Source organism: Molothrus ater, chromosome 10 (assembly GCF_012460135.2).
Source record: "Molothrus ater isolate BHLD 08-10-18 breed brown headed cowbird chromosome 10, BPBGC_Mater_1.1, whole genome shotgun sequence".
In the NCBI taxonomy this organism is placed as follows: Eukaryota; Metazoa; Chordata; class Aves; order Passeriformes; family Icteridae; genus Molothrus; species Molothrus ater.
The window spans coordinates 2,206,817-2,227,944 of record NC_050487.2 but is presented as its reverse complement, the minus strand read 5'-3'; positions in this window follow the sequence as shown (position 1 = coordinate 2,227,944).

Sequence of the window (21,128 nt, the reverse complement as noted above, 5' to 3'; positions counted from 1 at the left end):
TCTTGAACCCCCATTCTAAAAACCCCAAAATTCTACTTTTTCACCCTGTGACAGATTAACTATCATTCTACTCAAACTCTTGTGGCTTGTAACTCCTCACACAAATTTGGTAATTGTTTCCATGGGCTAAAATCAAAGGCACAGGTGTCTGTGACTCCATGCCAGGGTCTTGAGTCCTCCAGGGCAGCCAGAGGAATGTCCTGGGTCCCAACATTTACCCACAGGTGATTGTTCCATTGGATTCTGCTGGGAGTTGTTTTCACTCTTTGGCCAATCAGGGCCAAGCTGTGTCAGGACTCTGGAAAGAGTCAGGAGTTTTTAATTTTTATCTTTTTAGCATTCTGTAAGTGTCCTTGCTGTATTCTTTAGTATAGTATAGCATTCTTTAATATAATATAGTATTATAAAATAATAAATGAGCCTTCTGAGAACATGGAGTCAGATGCATCAATCCTCCCTGCCATGGGGCACCCCACAAATACAATAGCTCCATGTGTAAGCTTTGGCTTCATTGACACCGCAGTGCCTTTCCTCTGAAGCCCCAGAGATGCTGTAGAGATACAGAGGGCTCAGTGTCCCTGGGCTGCCTCTGACCTTGCCCAGAACAGCCCTCAGCACGTGCTCATCTCTGAAGAAAGGCAGGGGGACTTGCTGAAACTGGTGGGCAAGAACACAGCTCAGAGTGCTCTGCTGGACTGGGGCCAGAGCCCAGAGTGTGTGAGCATGGAGCCAAAATTAACTCAGCCTCATTGCTGTGAGAGCTGCCTGAAACAGGGAAATTCCCTTCTGTGGGAGATCCTGTTGTTTGAAATTTTTTGGCAAAGGATAATGCGAATGCGTGAGTGTGGGTTTTAAATAAAATAACAGCCTTTTTAAAGCTTTAAAATAGAAATTATTTAAATGCGCTCCCCCTCCTTCCCATTACCTGCAGCCTTCTTGTCATCCTTAACAAAAGATTAAAAAGAAATAACAGGAGTTGTTACAATGGAAATAGCAGGTTTAATGTAAAACCCTTGACTATCCTTATCTGTTCTGAAGCTGTAAAAGTAAGCCAAGATTTTGTCAACATATCATCCCTTTCAGGCCCTGTGTTTACATCACAAGGAACTCAGAAGATGATTTATGGAGGATAAAGAGGACTAAAGGGCAGGCTAGCTGAGAGCAGGGGTGTAATGTTGATGGGTCCTCAGGACGAGGTGAGAGATGAGAATTTGACTCCAAGTTCTCAGAAGGCTGAGATGATATGATACTATATTATTATACTAAAACTCTACTAAAAAAAGAGAAAGGATACATCAAAGTTCCAGACAAGAATGAATAATAAAAACCCCTGACTGACCAGAGTCCTGACACAGCTGGACTGGGATTGGTCATTAATTAAAAACAATTCACATGAAACCAATCAAAGATGGTTTATCTGTTGATTGTTTACCTGTTGGTAAACAATCTCCAGACCACCTTCCAAGCAATCAGATAATTATTGTTTACATTTTTTTTCTGAGGCGTCTCAGCTTTTCAGGAGAAAAATCCTGGTGAAGGGATTTTTCAGAAAATATCATGGTGACATAGGGGAGACCTTTCAGAGGGTACAGGAGTGTGTGATGGCAGCAAGGGGGAAAAGCCCTCACAGACACAGCAGTGAGGAGGGCACAGCTGCCAGAACCAGCACAGTGGGGACCCAGGACTCTCCCCATTGCAGTGTGGCCATAAATCTTCATTAATTCTGCAAACAGCTCCACAGTGGTGCAAAGCCAGGCAGAAAAGGTGTGGAGCACTTAGCTCTGGGTAACAAGGCAGGCAACAGCTAATCCTGACAGGTCCTAAACACATTCACATGCCTGATTGCCCAGGGATGGGGCACTGGGAGGCTTTAATTGAGTACATGCTGTAATGTCTACTGAATCATGGCTTCTGCCAGGATTTAAGCCAGAATTCAGATCTCCAATGTCTTCACCCTGTGTGACATCAGGTAACTTATCCAGATGATTGGTTATAAGCCTTGCAACAACTCCATTCCCTTCAGCTGGATTGCTCCTGCCTGCCAACCCCTTGCAGGCAGCTGTGCCAAGCTGCAGCTAGGGAGGCTGGTGAAGATGGCACTAGGAAGGAAAAAACCAAAATTCAAATGAGACCCAAGAGAGCCAGGCTCTATTTTGAGTTCTATCCCAGCTTTCCTGGGAAATCACAGTCAGTTCATGCTATTGCTCCTGGCACTCAATTTGCATCAGTGTATGTGCTGCAAGATAAGGAACATGGCAGAAGAGTCATAAATTGTCATTAATAATGCAAGGCAAGGGCAGAGCTGTGGCATTCACATTGTCTGAAAAATCCCTTTGCCCAGGATTTCTCTCCTGGGAAGCTGAGAATCCTCAGAGAAAAGGAAAACAATTCTGATCTCATTTGCTTCTCCTGTGTTGTGCTCACATGTGGAATGTGTTTGGAGATTGTTCACCCACAGGTGATTGTTCCATTGGATTCTGCTGGGAGTTGTTTTCACTCTTTGCCCAATCAGGCCCAAGCTGTGTTGGGACTCTGGAAAGAGTCAGGAGTTTTCATTATTATCTTTTTAGCATTCTGTAAGTGTCCTTCCTGTATTCTTTAGTATCATTTAGTATAGCATTCTTTAATATAATATAGTATCATAAAGTAATAAATGAGCCTTCTGAGCACACAGAGTCAGATTCATCATTCCTTCCTGCCATGGGGGTCCCTGCAAATACAGAGCCAGCAGGAACTCAGAATGGGTGGGATTACTCTAGACCTCATTCTGATGTGGATGGAGCTCCGTGCTAGCCTGCAGCAAGCACACAAGATTATTTTTAAGGTACTTTTGTTTTGGGTCAAGGGTTGATGGTGTACTGAGAGGAGTTTCTCTCAAGTTCTGCAAGGGCAAGGGAAAGCAACCATGAACGTGATAAAAGGCCAGACAAGGACTAAGCCCCTTGCTGGCTTCAAACATAAACACATCCTTATAAAAACAAGGCCATTTCCTTGTAACTGGAGCGTGCAGGAAGTTTGTTTTTATAAGCAGAAAACAGAACCTGTTCTTAATGAGGAACACTTGTCCATGACCAAACATCTTGTCAACAATGGTAATTCTTTCAAGTTCCTCTTTGCTTGTGACATCCCAAAAGAATTATCTTCTAAGAAATATGATCAAAAAGTCCATAAAACCCAAACAAGGAATTTACTGGACAAGATTCTAAGAGCAGGAAATAGGGAAAAAATATGAAAGCATAGTTAAAAAAGAAACCTACCATAAATGCTACTGGGCCATAGCAGCAAAAAGGGCTGTATTGCTGCTGACATCAATTACTTAGGGAAGGCTGGGAAACCCTTCCCAACAGGAACACAGATGTCTTTCATCATCTGGTTCAGCCCTTGAGGAAGGCTGAACACCCCAGTGACTGCTGGTTTCCTCCTGATGGTGATGTGACCAAATCTGGGAAATGTGCAAACCCAGTCTGAGCTGTGTCAGTGCCAAAGGCAGAGAGGAACAGTCACAGCTGCTGGGCAGGCTTGGGAGCTGTAGCTTTTCTTCCTGGAAAGGTGCACACTGAAAGTTCAGAGTACAAGCAGGAATTCAAGACAGAGAATGGGTGCAGGGCAGAGTCTGTGTTGTCATCCCTTCAACCTTCATCCCCTTGAGGGATGGTGCAGCTGGTTTGCTGTGCCACATCTGTGGAGCACTCACAGCTCACTCTGTCAGTGAGGTGAACCTCAGGGCTTTTCCTAAAATCTGTGACTTAGGGGTGAAAGATATGGACCAAAAGAAGAATGTTGTCATCACATGTGTGGGTGAAATTGGTAAAGGGCAAGGTACTTTCAGAAATAAAATTGATTGATTATATGATATGATTGATTCTCAAAGTTCAACACATTGCTCTGCTGTTCTCTTAGAATGTCCTTTTCAGACCTGCAGAGAAAGGGCAATCTCTAATGCCAAACAAGGGGCTGTGCAGAGAGAGGTCTCTAGTTTGCTGCCACTGTGTAACCACTTACATTTGATGACTGTGCACTCAGGATTTATCACCTCTTATTTTTGTTACTCCCTCCTCTCTCATTCCCTGCAAGGAAGGACAGACAGAAGGCCTGTTTATTCTGAAGCCAAAATATTTACCATTCACTTTGCCAAGGCCAGGATTTTGCCCACTGTATGGCTCCAGTGCCTAATTCCATGTGTGTGTGACCTGGCCAGTGCCCCAAGGCACAACTTTTACCAACAAGAGCACCACCAGTGCCACACTTGTTTGCTGAAGTAATTTAAATTTATTCCATAATGCAATTCAGGGAGAGAAACATAATACAGGTTGAAGGTTGCAGCAACTTGATTCAGTTCAGTTCCAAAAAGGACAGATAGCCCCATCTGACTTGGAACTCCATGAAAAGTGCAGCTCTTTGTGTATTACACTGAACAGGCTCATTATTATTTCATGAGCTAGCTGGCCACAGTGTCACTGTGGATAAACAAACATGGGAAAATCACTCTGACCACTTCTCAGAATCTTATGCTGCAAACCATTTGTGAATGTAAATATTAAGGGTGGGAAAAGCTCAAAGTCTCTGACCCCCATTTCCAAGATCTGGCATCTTGTGAGAATTGGTTACATAGTGAGAAATTTGAAACCTTGACAACTTGGCTTCAAAAGTATATTTTTTTAATATACCTCATTGTCCTGTCACTGATTAGGAGAGAGACAAGCCTCTTCTCAAAGCACAGTTCAGGACAAAAAAGAACCTCTGTAACCATGGGGAATTGTGGAACCAAAATGCTGCTTTGATTTAAATAGTAATAAGTGTAATGTTAAAATATAGAATAGGCATTTCTATCTTTAGTCATCTCCCTTGATCTAGGATAGGGCTTATTCCTGTCCATGTGTTTATGCAGAACTTACATTCATTTCTCTGGTTTCACCTAAATTGCTGTGTTCTGCTCCTCTTTCTTTAAAACTTTATGCTTCACTTCGTTATTGAGCTGCTTTGGGGTGTAAAAAGTGTATATAGCTGAATAAAAATCAAATATTTTGGAGCTTTGGTTCTGCTTAAAAAAATTGAGAGCAACAGAGAGTTCTACATTTTATCAGCACCTGGCAATTTGCTCCAGACCTCAGCCAGTCTGGAGCACAGGTCTCTGTGGAAAGGCCCTCCTGGGAAGGACACTTGGCTGGGCTGGAGCAGTGACACCCTCTGTGTGTCACCTTCTTGGGAAAGGCACTTTTTATCCTGGTCTGTCACCAGAGCAGGTAACATATGCCACAGTCCCTGATCCAACACTGAAAGACATTTTGAAAGCTGCCAAACTGTGCTGCATTCTGTGCTTTCCACTGACAGTCCTGGCTGTGCCCTGCCCATGTGGGACACTCAAAGGTCCTGCCTGTAGGAAAGAATTTCCTGTCATCAGGTGTGGTCTGATCTTGGCAAGGAAGGAAGGGAAAGGAAGAGAGATAGAGACAAAGAGAGAAAAAGAAGAATAGAAAGAGAAAAAGAGAAAGAAAGAAAGAAAGAAAGAAAGAAAGAAAGAAAGAAAGAAAGAAAGAAAGAAAGAAAGAAAGAAAGAAAGAAAGAAAGAAAGAAAGAAAGAAAGAAAGAAAGAAAGAAAGAAAGAAAGAAAGAAAGAAAGAAAGAAAGAAAGAAAGAAAGAAAGGAAGGAAGGAAGGAAGGAAAAAAAAGAGAACAAGAGAGCAAAGAGAGAGAAAGATGAAAGGAAAGGAGAGGAGAAAGAAAGGAAGGGAGGAAAGGAAAGGAAAGGAAAGGAAAGGAAAGGAAAGGAAAGGAAAGGAAAGGAAAGGAAAGGAAAGGAATTACATCAAAAACTGATGCACAGAACCATAAATGATTACTAAGTCTTTGCAGAATTGAGAGCACTGGGGGATGCCAGCTACCATGTAAATTTTAGCTATTTTCTTCTCCAGCCTCTGGATCTACTGTGCTTGTATGGGGTGAGCTGGGGAGAAAAGGGGCTGCTCTGCAGCAGCAAAATGCTGAACAGCTGGGACCAGATCATGCTGAGAAAATGTCACCTGTCCCCTGCTCAGGAATATTTTGTAGATGACAATATTCAGGAGTACACTGAGCCCATAGAGGAACACAGCTGTGACCGTGTTCACAGGGGTGTGAGGATGAGGGCAGAGATGAGGATCTGACTCCATGTTTCAGAAGGCTTGATTTATTGTTTTATTATATTTATTATATTGAAATTATACTAAAAGAATAGAAGAAAGGATTTCATCAGAAGGCTGGCTAAGAATAGAAAAAGAAAGAATGAATAACAAAGGCTTGTGGCTCAGACAGAGTCCAAGCCAGCTGACTGTGATTGGCCATTAATTAGAAACAACCCCATGAGCCCAATCCCAGCTGCACCTGTTGCATTCCACAGCAGCAGATAACCATTGGTTACATTTTGTTCCTGAGGCCTCTCAGCTTCTCAGGAGAAAAAATCCTAAGGAAAGGATTTTTCAGAAAATATCATGGCTACACACAGCTGTGCACATGCTTTTGTTTTTCAGTCTGTCTAGTTTTAGTCAGTACCAGCGGGTACAAAGAGTGTCCAAGAGCATAGAGGAGGGCAGGTAGGGCAGATGCTGTTTCCTCTGGCTCCAGCACTGTGCAATGAGTTATCTTAACTCTGTCATACACAGCAGGCATGGAGGCAGCATGGTTTGAATGCAAGCTGGAGGCACAGAGCTTGAGGTTCCTCTCACATACACGGGCTCCATGCTAGCATTGATCATCATTTTCAGTGCAGATTCACACTGGTTTAGATCAGCAGCAATGAGATCAAAGAACAATTATATTCACCAGATGCACACATCCCCCCTCCTGGATGGATGTCAGGCAGCCTCTGAAAATTCCTGTTTCCCAAAGTGGAACATGGTGGCCAAGGCAGGTGCAGAGCAGAGAAGCAAATCAGACACTTGGAGGGGTCCATTCCCCTTCAGGGAGGCAGACATGGAGCAAATCTGTAGCCATGATATTTTCTGAAAAATCCTTTCCTTAGGATTGTTCCTCCTGAGAAGCTGAGAGGCCTCAGGAACAAAATGTAACCAATGGTTATCTGCTGCTGTGGAATGCAACAGGTGCAGCTGGGATTGGGCTCATGGGGTTGTTTCTAATTAATGGCCAATCACAGTCAGCTGGCTCGGACTCTCTGTCCCAGACACAAGCCTTTGTTATCATTCCTTCTTTTGCTATTCTTAGCCAGCCTTCTGATGAAATCCTTTCTTCTATTCTTTTAGTATAGTTTTAATATAATAAATATAATAAAACAATAAATCAAGCCTTCTGAAACATGGAGTCAGATCCTCATCTCTTCCCTCATCCTCAGACCCCTGTGAACATGGTCACACAAAGGGAATTAAACCTGCTGCTCCATGATGGTAAAGAAGGAGTCCTGCACAGTAAAGCCCCTTGTGAGCTGCTGTCTGTGACCATCAGCCCCAGAAAAATGCTGCATCTTCACCCTCTGCAAGATTTCACCCTGTGGCTGCCAGGTACCCTCTGCTCTGAGGGCTCTTTGGAAAGGTCACAGTCAGGCCCTTCTCTTCACCTGCCTTTCCAGAGTGGGTGGGTGTCCAGAGCATCCTCACTGGGCTCACCATGCCCGGCATTTGCTCCTGCTGAACTCAAGGTGGTGGTGAAATATTTTCCCTTTCCACTTTCCGGCAAAAGGCTGGCTGAGACACAGTTCACCACCTGGGAAATGGGGAATAGCAAACACTCTGTTTCTGGCTATGGAGAGAAAACAGCCTTTGAAGCAGGAGCTGTGTTTGAAAGTCTTTCTGGCTCTAATTGACACAACAGGGTCCAGGCCTTGCTTGTAATAATTCTCCCTAATCAAATTCAGAGGCAGGATAAATGCAATTAAATAATTAAGCTATGATTTTGGCTCCACTGATACAGCAAGAAAATTGAGATGCCTAACAGATTGTTTGAAAGCTGTTAATTTTGCATAATCTCAAAGTGGCACATTTTTCTGTACAGGTATCTCAGGAATACATGTTTTTGCAAGAATGTGGCTTAGCATTTCTGTCCCCTGCTATGTTAATCACATCCAACTGGTATCTGAATAATAAAGCAAATCCCCCACAGGATAAAGCTGATGTATGAGAATTTGAATTTGGCTGACCTGGAAATATCTCAGTCATGGCTTTCACAAGCTGCATTGTCAGAATAGGGCAGAGATAATTGTGCCTCAGACTAAAGAGCAAGGAGGACAAGCACCCATGAGATGGTGAGGAGGAAAATAAACAGCTCTCTGTCACCAGAACAGCCCCACTGAGAGATGCTGATTTTGAACAGGAGAAGGAAATCAGCCTGGTTATGCACCAGTTCTCCTCATGACCACAGAGCTGCTCCCTGGCCCCCCAGCCTGCCCCAGCTGGGGCTGGAGAAGCCCCAAGGGCAGCTCAGAATATTCACAGAATCACAGAACAACCAGGCTGGAAGAGCCCTTCAAGATCATCAAATCCAGCCCAGCCCCAACACCTCAACTAAACCCTGGCACCCAGTGCCACATCCAGGCCTTGTTAAACACCCCCAGGGATGGGGACTCCACCACCTCCCTGGGCAGAACATTCCAGTGCTTTATCAGCTCTTTGCTGCCCTGAGCAAACACTCCTGCCCATCCCTGCAGGGGTGCCTGTGCCACTGGGGGTGTCCTGGAGCACACAGGGCTGTGGGAGCTGGGGGGTCTGTCCAGCTCCCCTGCACAGGGTGCCACTGACACCCCCTGCCCCTCCACAGCATCACACAAGTGACAATTGAGTTTATTTTGGTGACCCTGCCTTGCCCTCTTCCCCCAGAGGGGGCTGAGACTGAGGCTGGCACCCCTGAATTAGGCTGAGCCATGAGGCTGCTCAAAATTGTGAGCCTCACCTCTCTAATCCTTGCTTTGGGGCTGTTACAACTTGGTTTTTTTCCAGTTCAATCCTCATTTAGACACTAACAAGGAGCAGGTGTGGCTGCAGGTGCAGCTGCTCAGGTGTCTCCATTGCCACTGGTGCCTCCCCAGTGGGAACACAAGCCCTCAAACCAGGGGCAGGAGCACAAGGCTCCTCTCTGCTCCTGTGAGGAGCTTTCACTGTGCTGGATTCTGCTCAGGAGGGGTTTCCTCAAAGGGAAAGCCCTTGATCCCTCCAGGGCCAGAAGCTTCAACTCTTCCTGTCCTGTGGCTTTGATCTGTGACTGTCTGGGATATAAACAGGTATTTTCCACGTGCTGATTTTAGTGGAATGAGCAGAATGAAAGGAGGAATCCATTTGTTATGTGGGAGTGCTTTAAGGAAGGAATGTTTCTGTGTGTTTCAGAGTTTTCTGTTGAATCTTTTGTTTTAAAAACCAAACAAACAAAAAAAGAAGATAAATGAATTTTACTGCTATTTGTGGTAACTTCAGCCTCCACTTTGCAGGAGGGATATACTGAGAAACTAGTGAGACAATTAATCACTGTGTTATTAACCTAAAGAGGTGGTTCCCTTCAGTACTTCCAGGGTAGCTGGCTTCAGTTCCTGCTGGAGAAAGCTGCCTGAGAGGAGCTGGAGGCAGGGAGGTTAAAAGAGGCTGCAGTGGGCACTGAGCACAGGTGAACATGTGAGCCTGCACTCCTGGGGAAGCAGGGGGTTTTAGCCAGGTGGTCATACCAGGCTGCTCCCCAGAGTGAACTGACTGACATCTTCAATTCAAAGTCTGTGGTTAAATTAATGAAGTTAAGCTTTTGATTGTGGAGATTTATTTCCTCTACGAGATGGGCACTGCAGTCATTTTAAGGTCATTTGCCTTCAATTAAGGCAAAATAGAAGTACAAGGGAGAATCTGCAGCTGGAGAAAGGAAGATGAGAATGCAGAGACTTTAACTGGGCACTGGACGTTTCTGGAGAAAATCACTTCTGTGGAGAAGTTGTGTTCATTGGGAGCTGTGTCCTCAAGGCATTTCAGTGTATTTTGTAGGTCTCAGGGCAGCAGGATGTGCATGTTTCTGCTCCCTACAGAGCTCAGTCCTGCTGGCCCAGTGGGCACTGGAATACAGAGGGAGACATTGGGTGTGAAACCACCCCAGGGCTGCACCATGAGCACACTCAGAGCTGCTTTTGGGAGGGTCAGCAACTCTGGGCCCTCTCTGAAGGACCCATCTGGCTCTGGGCAAAGGCACTGTTGATTTAATCATCTCTAATGAAACACAAGGGGTGTGTTTGCCGTTAAATTGTGAGGCTTTCTGCAGTTGATGACTTTCAATGCTCGACACCTTTTTGTTTAGACATATGAGAGTTAATGCAAACCTCATGTACCACCTACTTTCATTCCAGCCTGGCTTGGTTTCCAGGGTGTGAAAGGGCTCCCTTAGAAGTTGTTAAGCTCAGGGACATAGGTATGGAAACAAACATTTTTTGGTGGGGACTAATGGAGTGATTCCTATTGCAGAAGCCTGCAATAAAAATATGGGAGGTCTGGCATTCTGTGCTCCTAGAATTTGGCAGGCACTCTCCTTGCAATATTTTAACCCTTCACTGAGGTGTAGCCCCTGCAGCTTTGCCCTGTTTAATGGATATTTTCTAATAAATATCTCTGGCTGTGCTGATCAAGGTGGGTGCTCCTGAAGCACACAATGAGGGTCTCAGAGGGAGCAGATCTCCTCTGCTGGTCTCTGAGATGGCAGCCCCTGCCCTGCTCCCCACCCCTCAGCAAGGGTGTCCATTTCCCCTTCCATCACAAGGTGTGGATTTTCTATTTTTTATTCTTCCCTTGATTTCTCTCTCTGAGTGGTATGGTGTGCTGAGGGGAGGGAAGGCCAGCTGAATTCAGCTGGATGTCACTTGAAGAGAGTCCAAATGTTGAAGTTTTCCCAAGTTCTGCCTTGGCAGTAACTCCTCCCTGAGGAGCACCAGGCTGTGCTGAGAGGAACCTGGGGGCTGCCACGTTCCCCTCAGTCCCTTGGACCTTCCCAGACCTTGGGCTTGGAGAGAACCCCTCAGAATGGGAGAGAGGTACAGGTAGCCCTAGAAATGCCCATCCCAGGGCAGGGAGCCTGGTGAATCAACGAATGGTTTGGGTTGGAAGGGACCTTCGTGACCATCATGTTCCACCCCCCTGTCATGGGCAGGGACACCTTGCACCAGACCAGGCTGATCAGAGCCACTTCCAGGGATCCAGGGGCAGCCATACCTTGAGGAAACCTGGGCCAGATCCTCACCACCCTCACAGTAAAGAACTTCTTCCTAATATGTATTGAATACATATTCAATATCTCTGAGCCCAATACTGGGGCCTTGTTGATTTTTTGGTGTTATTCCCTATATTCTGAACTAGAGGGGTGGGACTTCAAAGGGGCTTTTTTGGACTCTGTATTTCAAGTGTGTGCAAGCCTGCCAAGCTTTCACAAGGGAGTGAGGCTCCTGCTCCCACAGAGCCCCGTGCAGCTCAGCTGGGCAGGCTAAGGAGCCCAGCCCTGCTGCTGCTCTGTGCCCACGGTGCTCCCAAACTGGCATTTCCCAGGGAAACTGGGATATGAGGAATGGCATTTCCCAGGGAAACTGGGATATGAGGAATGCCAGCTGCTCTGGCTCAGGGGAAGGTGCAGGAGTGATGAGCATGACTGGGGCACCAAGAGCTGAGGGCTGACTGTGTTTGCCCTGTTCCATTCCAGCCTGTTCAGCTGGAGAGCTGATAAAGCACGTTGGTCTCAGGAAAGAAAAAAGGACCTGGCAAGGGGCTAGTTAATGCAAAAAGCACCAAGGACTGAGCCTGGAACATAAAACACAAGTTAGAAATGGAAAACTCCCCAGAGCTTGTCCTGTGTACAGCTCCCCAGTGCATCGTTCTCTCTCTCATCTCTGGCTCCTGGAGGGCAGGGCTGCTTTCCCTGGAGCACTGGCAGGGCAAGGTGGTCCTGGAGACCAAGCTGTCATGGCTGGGCCTGAGAGTGAGGTGGGTTTGGAAAGAGAAATGCTGCTAAAGCTGTTGAGTGAGCTCATGAGGAGGTGGCTGTAATGTTCTAAGCTCCTGGGTTCACTGCCTACCCAGGCAAAACTCCTGTTAGCACAGCACTTCCCTGAGGAAGGGAATCCTCCAGGCTGAGCCCTGGAGCTGGTGGTGATGCCTGGAACCCCAGTCTGGGGTATTTGCTGGGTCCCCAGAACAAAGGAGGAATTGATGAATCTGACTCCATGTTCTTAGAAGGCTAATTTATTGTTTTAGGATATTACTATATTCTATTAAAGAATGCTATACTAAACTATACTAAAGAATAGAGAAAGGATACAGACAGAAGGCTACAAAGAATGATAATAAAAACCTGTGTCTCCTTCCAGAGTCCCAACACAGCCTGACCATGATTGGTCATTAAGTAAAAGCAATTCACATGAAGCCAATCAAACAAGCACCTGTTGGGTAAACAATCTCCAGACCACATTCCAAAGCAGCAAAACACAGGAGAAGCAAATGAGATCAGAATTGTTTTCCTTTTTCTCTGAGGCTTCTCAGCTTCCCAGGTGAAGAATCCTGGGCAAAGGGATTTTTCCAGAAAATATGACAGTGACACCAGTCCAGCAGGGAAAGCAGGACAGCAGCCTTGGGCACAGAGGGGCCTGGCCTGTGTCCTGTGTGCTCACACAGGCTTGGAGGAGCTACAGATGAACCCTGGCCATAAACGTGTGTTGGAGTGTTTTTCCCTAAGCTGCACTGGAAGCTGATTAAGTTATGGAACAAGAATTTCTCTTTCAAAACTTGCTTTGCAGCTTCCAAATAGCTCTGTGCAACTGGGGCTGCAGTGGCCTTCTGTGACAGTGGCCACAGTGGTTCTTGGATGAGGGAAGAGATGAAAATGTTGACTCCATGTTCAGAAGGCTGGGTTTATTATTTTATGATATATATATTACATTATAACTATACTAAAGAATAGAAGGAAAAGGTTCATCTCAGAAGATGAACCTAAGCTAAGAATAGCATAGAAAAGAATGATAACAAAGGCAGCTGGCTCAGACAGAGAGAGAGAGAGCCAGCTCTGCCATGACTGGTCACTAAATGCAAACATCCACATGAGCCCAATCCCAGATGCACCTGTTGCATTCCACAGCAGCAGATAACCATTGTTTGCTTTTTGTTCCTGAGGCCTCTCAGCTTCTCAGAAGGGAAAAAATCCTAAGGAAAGGATTTTCACAAAAAGATGTCTACGACAGCCTTCTGTGACCATTATTATTGTATTATTTTATTATTATTGGGAGCGCCTTTGGTTGTGACAGCAAGCTCAATTAGTTAATTACAGGTTCCTGATAACCTTGAATTCTGTATGTGTCCTCATGACTTTTTATTCATGAGCATATTTGAAGACCATTTTGTGCTAGTGATCTGGAATAAGAGTCCTTTTTTCAACAACTACATGAGAGCTCTCTTGAAAATTCTCACTTGAAGTTTTGCTTGTGATTGCCTGTGTTAGTTGTGCATATAAGACAGGAAATATGCAGTTTGGGAGCAAATGTGTAATTAATGTTCATGTAATTAATACTGAAGGGAATAGTAAGTAGGCTAGTTCTAAAATTCTGCTAGTTTAAAAGTAAAGAGTTGGAGATACAATGTTTGTGTGTTAAATTGACTTCTGTTTATAGACAGCAGGCAATGCACTTTGGTTTGAACACTAAGGTTCTGTGTCTGGGAGCTGCTCCTGGGCTGTCTTGACCAGGATTTTACCAATCCTGCACAAATATTCAGGGACACTGCAATGCTCTTTACAGTAATCTTTCCACCAGAGAATGATTCTGTCTGGGGAAACATGTACATTATCTCTGGTTTTAAATCTATCACTTGCACCTACATGTCATAGAAATAGTTAGCTAGTTCAGGGAGTTAACTCCCAGTTCCAGGAAAAATTACCCAGCTTTATCCTGGGTAAAGCTTTAACTAACTGAATGTATCAAATTACTATCTCTCTTTAAGATAAATTCAGAGAAAAAAAAATTACAGATATTTATGGTATTTGTTGAGAAGTTTTAAAATAATTGAAGGGCTTTTTACTAATCAGAAGCACTTCACAAAAGTGTTTCAATTTCCTTTTTATAAGGTTAGGAAATTTGTAATCCAAATGAAACTGTCTGTTCCTGTGGGAAGCAGGAAGCTTGTTTCCCCAAGCGTGTTTATCTAAGGAAAGCTATAGTTACTGTGTCAGTACCTCGTGCTCATCTGCTATAAAATTACACATTTCACGTGTACCATTTACCTCATTTCCACACAGCGCTGACAGCGCACTGAGCTATCCCGGCTGGCAGGATGTGGGCAGCACTTACCAGGTGCCAGGAGAGGGCACCAGACATCAGTGACAGCGCTGTGTCCCGCTGTGTGCGGCCACCCCTCCCGGGCACCTCTGCGGGGCCGGGATGGCAGGGATGGGGTGACCCTTCCCCGGAATGGCAGGGGTGGGATGGCAGGGCAGGGATGGCCCTTCCCCGGGATGGCAGGGCAGGGCAGGGATGGGATGGCCCTTCCCCGGAATGGCAGGTCAGGGATGGGGTGACCCTTCCCCGGAATGGCAGGGGCAGGGATGGCAGGGGCAGGGATGGCCCTTCCCCGGGATGGCAGGGCAGGGGTGGGATGGGATGGCCCTTCCCTGGGATGGCAGGTCAGGGATGGGGTGACCCTTCCCCGGGATGGCAGGGCAGGGGTGGGATGGCCCTTCCCTGGGATGGCAGGGCAGGGATGGGGTGACCCTTCTGGGATGGCAGGGCAGGGATGGGGTGACCCTTCCCCGGGATGGCAGGGGTGGGATGGCCCTTCCCTGGGATGGCAGGGGTGGGATGGCCCTTCCCTGGGATGGCAGGGATGGGGTGACCCTTCCCTGGGATGGCAGGGATGGGGTGACCCTTCCCCGGGATGGCAGGGATGGGATGGCCCTTCCCTGGGATGGCAGGGGTGGGATGCCCTTCCCCGGGATGGCAGGTCAGGGATGGGGTGGTCCTTCCCCGGGATGGCAGGGATGGGTTGGGGTGACCCTTCCCCGGGATGGCAGGGATGGGTTGGGGTGACCCTTCCCCGGGATGGCAGGGGTGGGATGCCCTTCCCCGGGATGGCAGGGGTGGGATGGGGTGGCCCTCCCTGGGATGGCAGGGGCAGGGCAGGGGTGACCCTCCTGGGATGGCAGCTCGTGGTGCAGGGTGACCCTGCCTGTGACCAGTGCTTGTGGGTTCTGTTAGAGCTGCCACACCTGGGCCTTTGGGCACGGGGGTTTGTCTGTGGGGGGGGTTTGTGTGGGGTTTGTCTCTGTGGGGTTTTGGGCACGAGGGTTTGTCTCTGGGGGATTTTGGGAATGAGGGTTTGTGGGGGGTTTTGGGCACAGGGGTTTGTCTGTATGGGATTTGTCTGTGGGAGCTTTTGGGCACAGGGTTTCTTTGTGTGGGGGTTTTGGGCACGGGGGTTTGTTAATGTGGGATTTTGGACATGGGGGTTCATCTGTGTGTGGTTTGGGGAATGGGGGTTTGTCTGTGTGGGGTTTGGGCATGGGGGTTTGTCTGTGTGGGGTTCGTCTTTGTAGGGTTTAGGGCATGGGGGTTTATGTGGGGAACTTTTGGAAATGGAGTTTTGGGCATGGGGTTTGTCTGTGTAGGGTTTTGGGCATGGGGGTTTGTCTGTGTGGGGTTTGGGCATGGGGTTTCTTTGTATGGGATTTTGGGAATGGGAATTTATGTGGGGAACTTTTGGAAATGGAGTTTTGGGTATGGGGTTTGTGTGGCTTTTTGGAATGGGATTTGTGTGGGGTTTTGGGCATGGGGGTTTGTCTGTGTGGCTTTTGGGAATGGGGTTTGTTTGTGTGTGGGTGTTTTGGGAATGGGGTTTGTCTGTGTGGGCTTTTGGACATGGGGGTTTATTTATGGGGGGTATTGGGCACGGGGGTTTGTCTGTGTGGGGTTTTGGGCATGGGGGTTTGTCTGTGTGGGGTTTTGGGCATGGGGGTTTGTCTGTGTGGGGTTTTGGGAATGGGGGGTTTGTTCATGTGGGGGTTTTGGGGATGGGGTTTGTTCATGTGTGGGGCTTTGGGCATGGGGTTTGTGCATGAAGGAATGATCCAAATGTGAGCTTTCAAAGGAAGGTGAGGCAGTCAGGAGCTGAGCTCTGGCAGCCACGGGGCCCTGTGTCCTGTTCAGCCCCATGGCAGTGCCAGGCTGGGGCACAGCTGGGCATGGGAGATGCTGGCAGGTGAAACCTCCTGCCCAGGGAAGTGCAGGAGTGCCCGGGGCCAGGGAAAGGTGACCCAGGATGTGCCCCCAGGGTCTGGCCTGGGTGAATCCCTGCCTGTGCTCTCCCATCTTCCTCTCCCTGCTCTCTCCTGAGGCTGCTCTTTGTTGCTTTGCCCTAATTAAGTGGATGGGAGCTTGGTGGACTTCTCCTGTAATCCAGTCAATGGCTTTTTGAATAAAATAGAGTATCTCTTTAGAACCCTATGAATAATTAAACTGTAATTCTGATCCTCTGTTAATGGAAAATAAATGTCTACAGAGACATGTCACAGTGGAACCTTAATTATTGTACCTAGAGAATACTTACAGCTGACTTTTTTCCACACCTATATAGAAACACATTAATAATATTTAGGCTGAAATACAGAATTTGACTGCCCCTAGTTTCCTCTAATTCTTTAGAATGAGCTACTAGCTCCTATTATTTGCTACACTTCCACTCTTCAGAAGCTTTAACAAACTGAATGTATCAGGATTTCATGACATGGTTATCATCCCTTTCCTAATTTACTCTGATCTGGTGCCTTTATGGATTCTTTGACTCTCTTGACTTCACTGGGAATTGAGGAGAGCCAGCTCTTCAAAGAGTTGGCCTCACAGCTAATTTGCATCCTGAAATTGGCATTTCTATTAAATTACAAAAAAGGCTGTCTTGGTGAGACCTGTAAAAGTTCCTGCACCATGAGCAGAGCTCTGATCCTGCTGCAGGGCTGAGATCTGACTTCAGGAGCTGATCTAAAAACACTTCTGTGTAGACACTCTTAATCAGAGCTTTCAAATTGTGAAAGTGATTGCCAGCTACCAAAATTTCCTATTGGACATGCTTTTCTTTTTCTAAATACTTAGTTTGAAATTCTCTTTTATCCAATATATTGCCTTCTTCATGACTTTGGGTGTGACCTGTGTGTAAGCTGCTTGCTTTGCTTCCTGGAATAGGCCCCTCTCAGGTGTCACTGAGGGGTCTGAGTATTCCAGAAGCTTCCAGAAACTGGTTAGTCATTCCCTGGGGGATGGACAAGGTCATCCCCTGCCTGAATCAAACTCCCACCATGTCAAACCAGGTCTGGGGAGCAGCCCAGTGGAGGCTGGTGAGGGCTGCCTTGGGTGGCTTTCTCTTGCTCTCTCTGTTCTGGAGCAGGCCTGGAAATGGGAGTGATGGGAGAAACCCTTACCTGAGCCCCTGAGGCTGAGCTGGGGCCAGCCCCTGGCCAGGCTGGAGCTTTCTGTGCCTGCAGAGCTTCACTCTCCTGTCCTCAGAGTCTTGTGTTGGGTGTTTTTGCTGCTTCTAGTGGCACAATATCTATTAATGTGTTTCTGTAAAGGTTTTTGTACCAGCAGGATAATTTTGATGGTCTTTGCTTTGCTTTTGTCCAAATTAGGTGAAGGAGTTTCAAGCTGTTGGATAATTATTCCCAAAATTAAGAGTGTGTATCAGGCTTGTTATTCTTGAAAGCACCAAGCAGCTGAAAGGAGAAACTTCACCTCACAAACTCTATTTTTGCCAGCTTGGGAGCCAAAAGCAATGGTACCATTGCCCCAGCCCTTGCTGTGAGCATCCTTTTCAGTCTAAAACAGAGGACTGTGCACTTACCCTTCTATCCTGATATATTAAAGCTGTCTCTGTTTTCTGTTCTTAAACTAACAGGTGCTCCCTGACAGCTTCCCTGTCCTGTCCCCTCCCCAGCCCCTTCTGTGGTCTGGAATTTGTGCAGCAGCTTCAGCCAGCAAAGGCTGAGAACAGCACTTGCCTTGAGTCTTCTTGCATGGAACTGATAAAGTATTCCTGGCCACAAGTTGTGTGAAATACTGCAGAGCACCTGCAGGAGGGAATTAAGTTACCCCTCCTGAATTGTGGTTCTTCAATTAATCTTTACACTGGGCACATACATCAATAGCACACAGTTCATACAGGGTGACAACAATGCTAAGAAATGATAAGAAAATTAGGACTGAAGCTGGACTGAATTTTTATAAGGAGGCATAAAGGCAGGCATGAATATTTACTTGTTTTCTTTTGTATTATGCCTGACCTTGGCTCAAGTTCTGAAAGTCTCCATGAGAGCTTAGATGGTCTTGTCAAACCCAGACCTCAGCTTTTGCCAAAGAGTTTGAGAAGGATTTTTGTTCCCTGTCACCTGTCTCAATTTTCTGCAACAGCTCCTGGTTTCTTTCATAATATTTTCCTGACTTTTATTAGCCACAAGGTCCTGAAGGCACCAGATGCTAATCCTGCCTCGGGTCCCAGTCTTCACTGCAGGAGGTGCAGATGTGGGGTGCTGCAGGCTCTGGGGGTCTCTGAGTGTAAAACCAGTGGTGAGGGAAGAGCTGTGGAATTTAATCTTGATAGATCCAACACTGAAAAGGATGTCTATGTTCAGCAAAGGCTTTGCACTCCCTGCTCAGAGTGACAAAATTAGGACTCTTTAATTAACCTGGCTGTTCTCCTTACTGCAGATATCAGGCAAGAGCCCTTTCTGTCCACTAAGGGTGAGGGTGACAATGCTCCTGCTGCTGCAGAGGGGACAGTCAGCCCTGGTGGCACCCTGAGGTGTCCTGAAGGATCCAGCCTCTCTCAGAACTGTGAGGGCTCTCCTGGATTTTGCTGCCCAGCCCCTGAGCTGCTGAAGGACTGGGGCACAGCTTTAGCTGGGTCTGCTGTGCTCAGTGAGTTTTGTCTTGATTTTTGGGCAGGTTTTAACCTGGAGTACTCCAAGTGATTGCCTTATGCTGCCTGAGGGTGAGGATGGGATTATGCTGAGCAGTTGGGGGGAAGGTAAATAGGCAGGAGTGCCTTCCCTGTATGTGGTTCCAGATTATCTAGGATCACCTCCCCTGCTTGGCTCTGGTGCTGTTTCAGAGGGCACAGGTTTAGGAGGACTTCATTACCCACCCCTCAGTCCTGGAGGAAAGAGCCTGGCAGTTTCTTGCAGGTGAATAGCAGAGCACAAAAGCAGCAAATCAGAATAACTGTGACCTGAGCTGCAAGGGCTCCTGCTCCAGTGCCAGTCACACTGTGCCTTCTGCATGTTGGCTTTTGAGGAATATGTGTAACTCATTGGGGTTTGTCTGTCCTTTCCAATGAACTTCCTGTGCTTTCAGGCTTTGTGGCAGCATTCATTCCTCACTGACTCCATGGAAGCCTCCCTGTAAAATGGCCATATGTTGTCTGATTATCCAGACTACCTATGTAACTCCCACATGTTTTCTTCCAGCCTGGTTGCTTATTACTCTTCCTTCTGCTGGGCTAAGAATGCCACTTTAATGCCCATATTAATCTTTTTTTTTCTCTGCAAGTGTCACTGTTCCCTATTCTCACTTTTTTTTTTTTTTTTCATGTGAAATGCTCCATTAAGTCCTTCCTTTCACCATCAAAATCCTTTCTCAAACACTTCTTTTTTGCCAGTAATGCTGAATCCATGCTCCCTCTTTATGCACAGGGATGGCCCCTGGGTCAAACCATGCCAGTGGCATTGAGAAGCACCAGCGCTGCCTCTCCTGCTCTGGGCTGTTCCTAGGGCTGCATTCCCACTGGAGGCTTCCTCCCAGTGTGCCTGTTCCATGCACAGCAGGAGCTCTGTGTCCCTTGTGTGATGTGCTGTGGCACTGCTGCTCTGCTCCCTGGGAGGAGAGAGCCACTGACTTCAGTGTCACTGCAGGGCAGGAGCACTTCTGCTGCATGCTTTGGAGTCAAAATCTCTTGTTCTGACACCAGAAGCTTGTTTGAAACTGGTGGTTTTGAGAGAGTGAGGAAAAGCTGGGGAATGGCTGGAGAAAAGAGCAAGTTGTAAAGCTGGTGGTTGAATTATCTCATGATGCTTCATGGGCACTTGAGAATGTTGTCTTTACTGCCAGCTCCCAGGGGAAGCTGTGACTGAGATAAATCAGCATCCCTGAGCCAGGGCCAGTTTTGCCTTGGCTGCCTGTGATTGACCCAGGGCTGCTCTGTGCCTGGAGAGCTCTTCCTTTTGGGAATTCATAAAATCAGAGGGTTTTGGGAAAGCTGCAAAAGGCAGAGACACATCAGAACTGTGATTAGAGCTAAGCAGTAGCCATGAGATTGGTCAGCAAAAAAATTATGTAAAAAGTAGAAAGTAAGGACAAATAGAACAATGGTCTGTGTATTAATGCTTGTCTAGAATAACTCCCTAAGCTGCAGAAATGTTTATCTAGTGAGATATTAGGAAGTTTGAAGCTTAATAATGGAGCTCTGTACATTGTGTTTTAAGGCTTACAAGCAGGTATTGTATTTGAAATAAGCAAACATTTTTTTAACCAAAGGTCCCTGTGCTTATAGTGGTTGGATAGAACTACTGTCAATGTGCTTTTGCTTTGTGGGATTGGTCAAAAACCTTTTAAACTGAGTTGTAACATGAAGTTCTTGGTCTGCTGCCTGGGATGTGAGCTGCTGGCATCTTCCCATTGCCATAACCATGTAATGAGAGTGATGCTGGAAAATCAAACAGCTCAAGGCTCGTTCCCAGCAGTCCTGTCCTGTTTTGTGATTTGTACCCAGCCCCTGGCCAGGGATATTCCCCTCTGTTAGTGCAGGGTGAGTTACTGGGCAGCCACCACCCAGGGACAGCTGCTGAAGGCTGAGGGGCAAGTGGGGCTATTTTCAGATAAATATTGTCTGCACTGTCACTTTTGTCCTTGAGAACCCGAGTGAGAAACCAATTTTTCTGCACTTGGTTGAAAATCACATTGCATCAAACAAATAAATGTTCTGGCTGTGCTTATTGCTGTCCTGGGGGAGGGAAGTCCATTAGGCAGCACTAAAATAAATGTGGGCTACTCTGACCAAGCTGGCATGAAACAAGAGCTCCCCAGGTCTGGGTGTGTCACACCCAGCACTGCAGGCACTGGAGGTGGGATGGGCAGGCTAAAGCTGAGCTCTGAGCTCATCCAAAGGCAGATT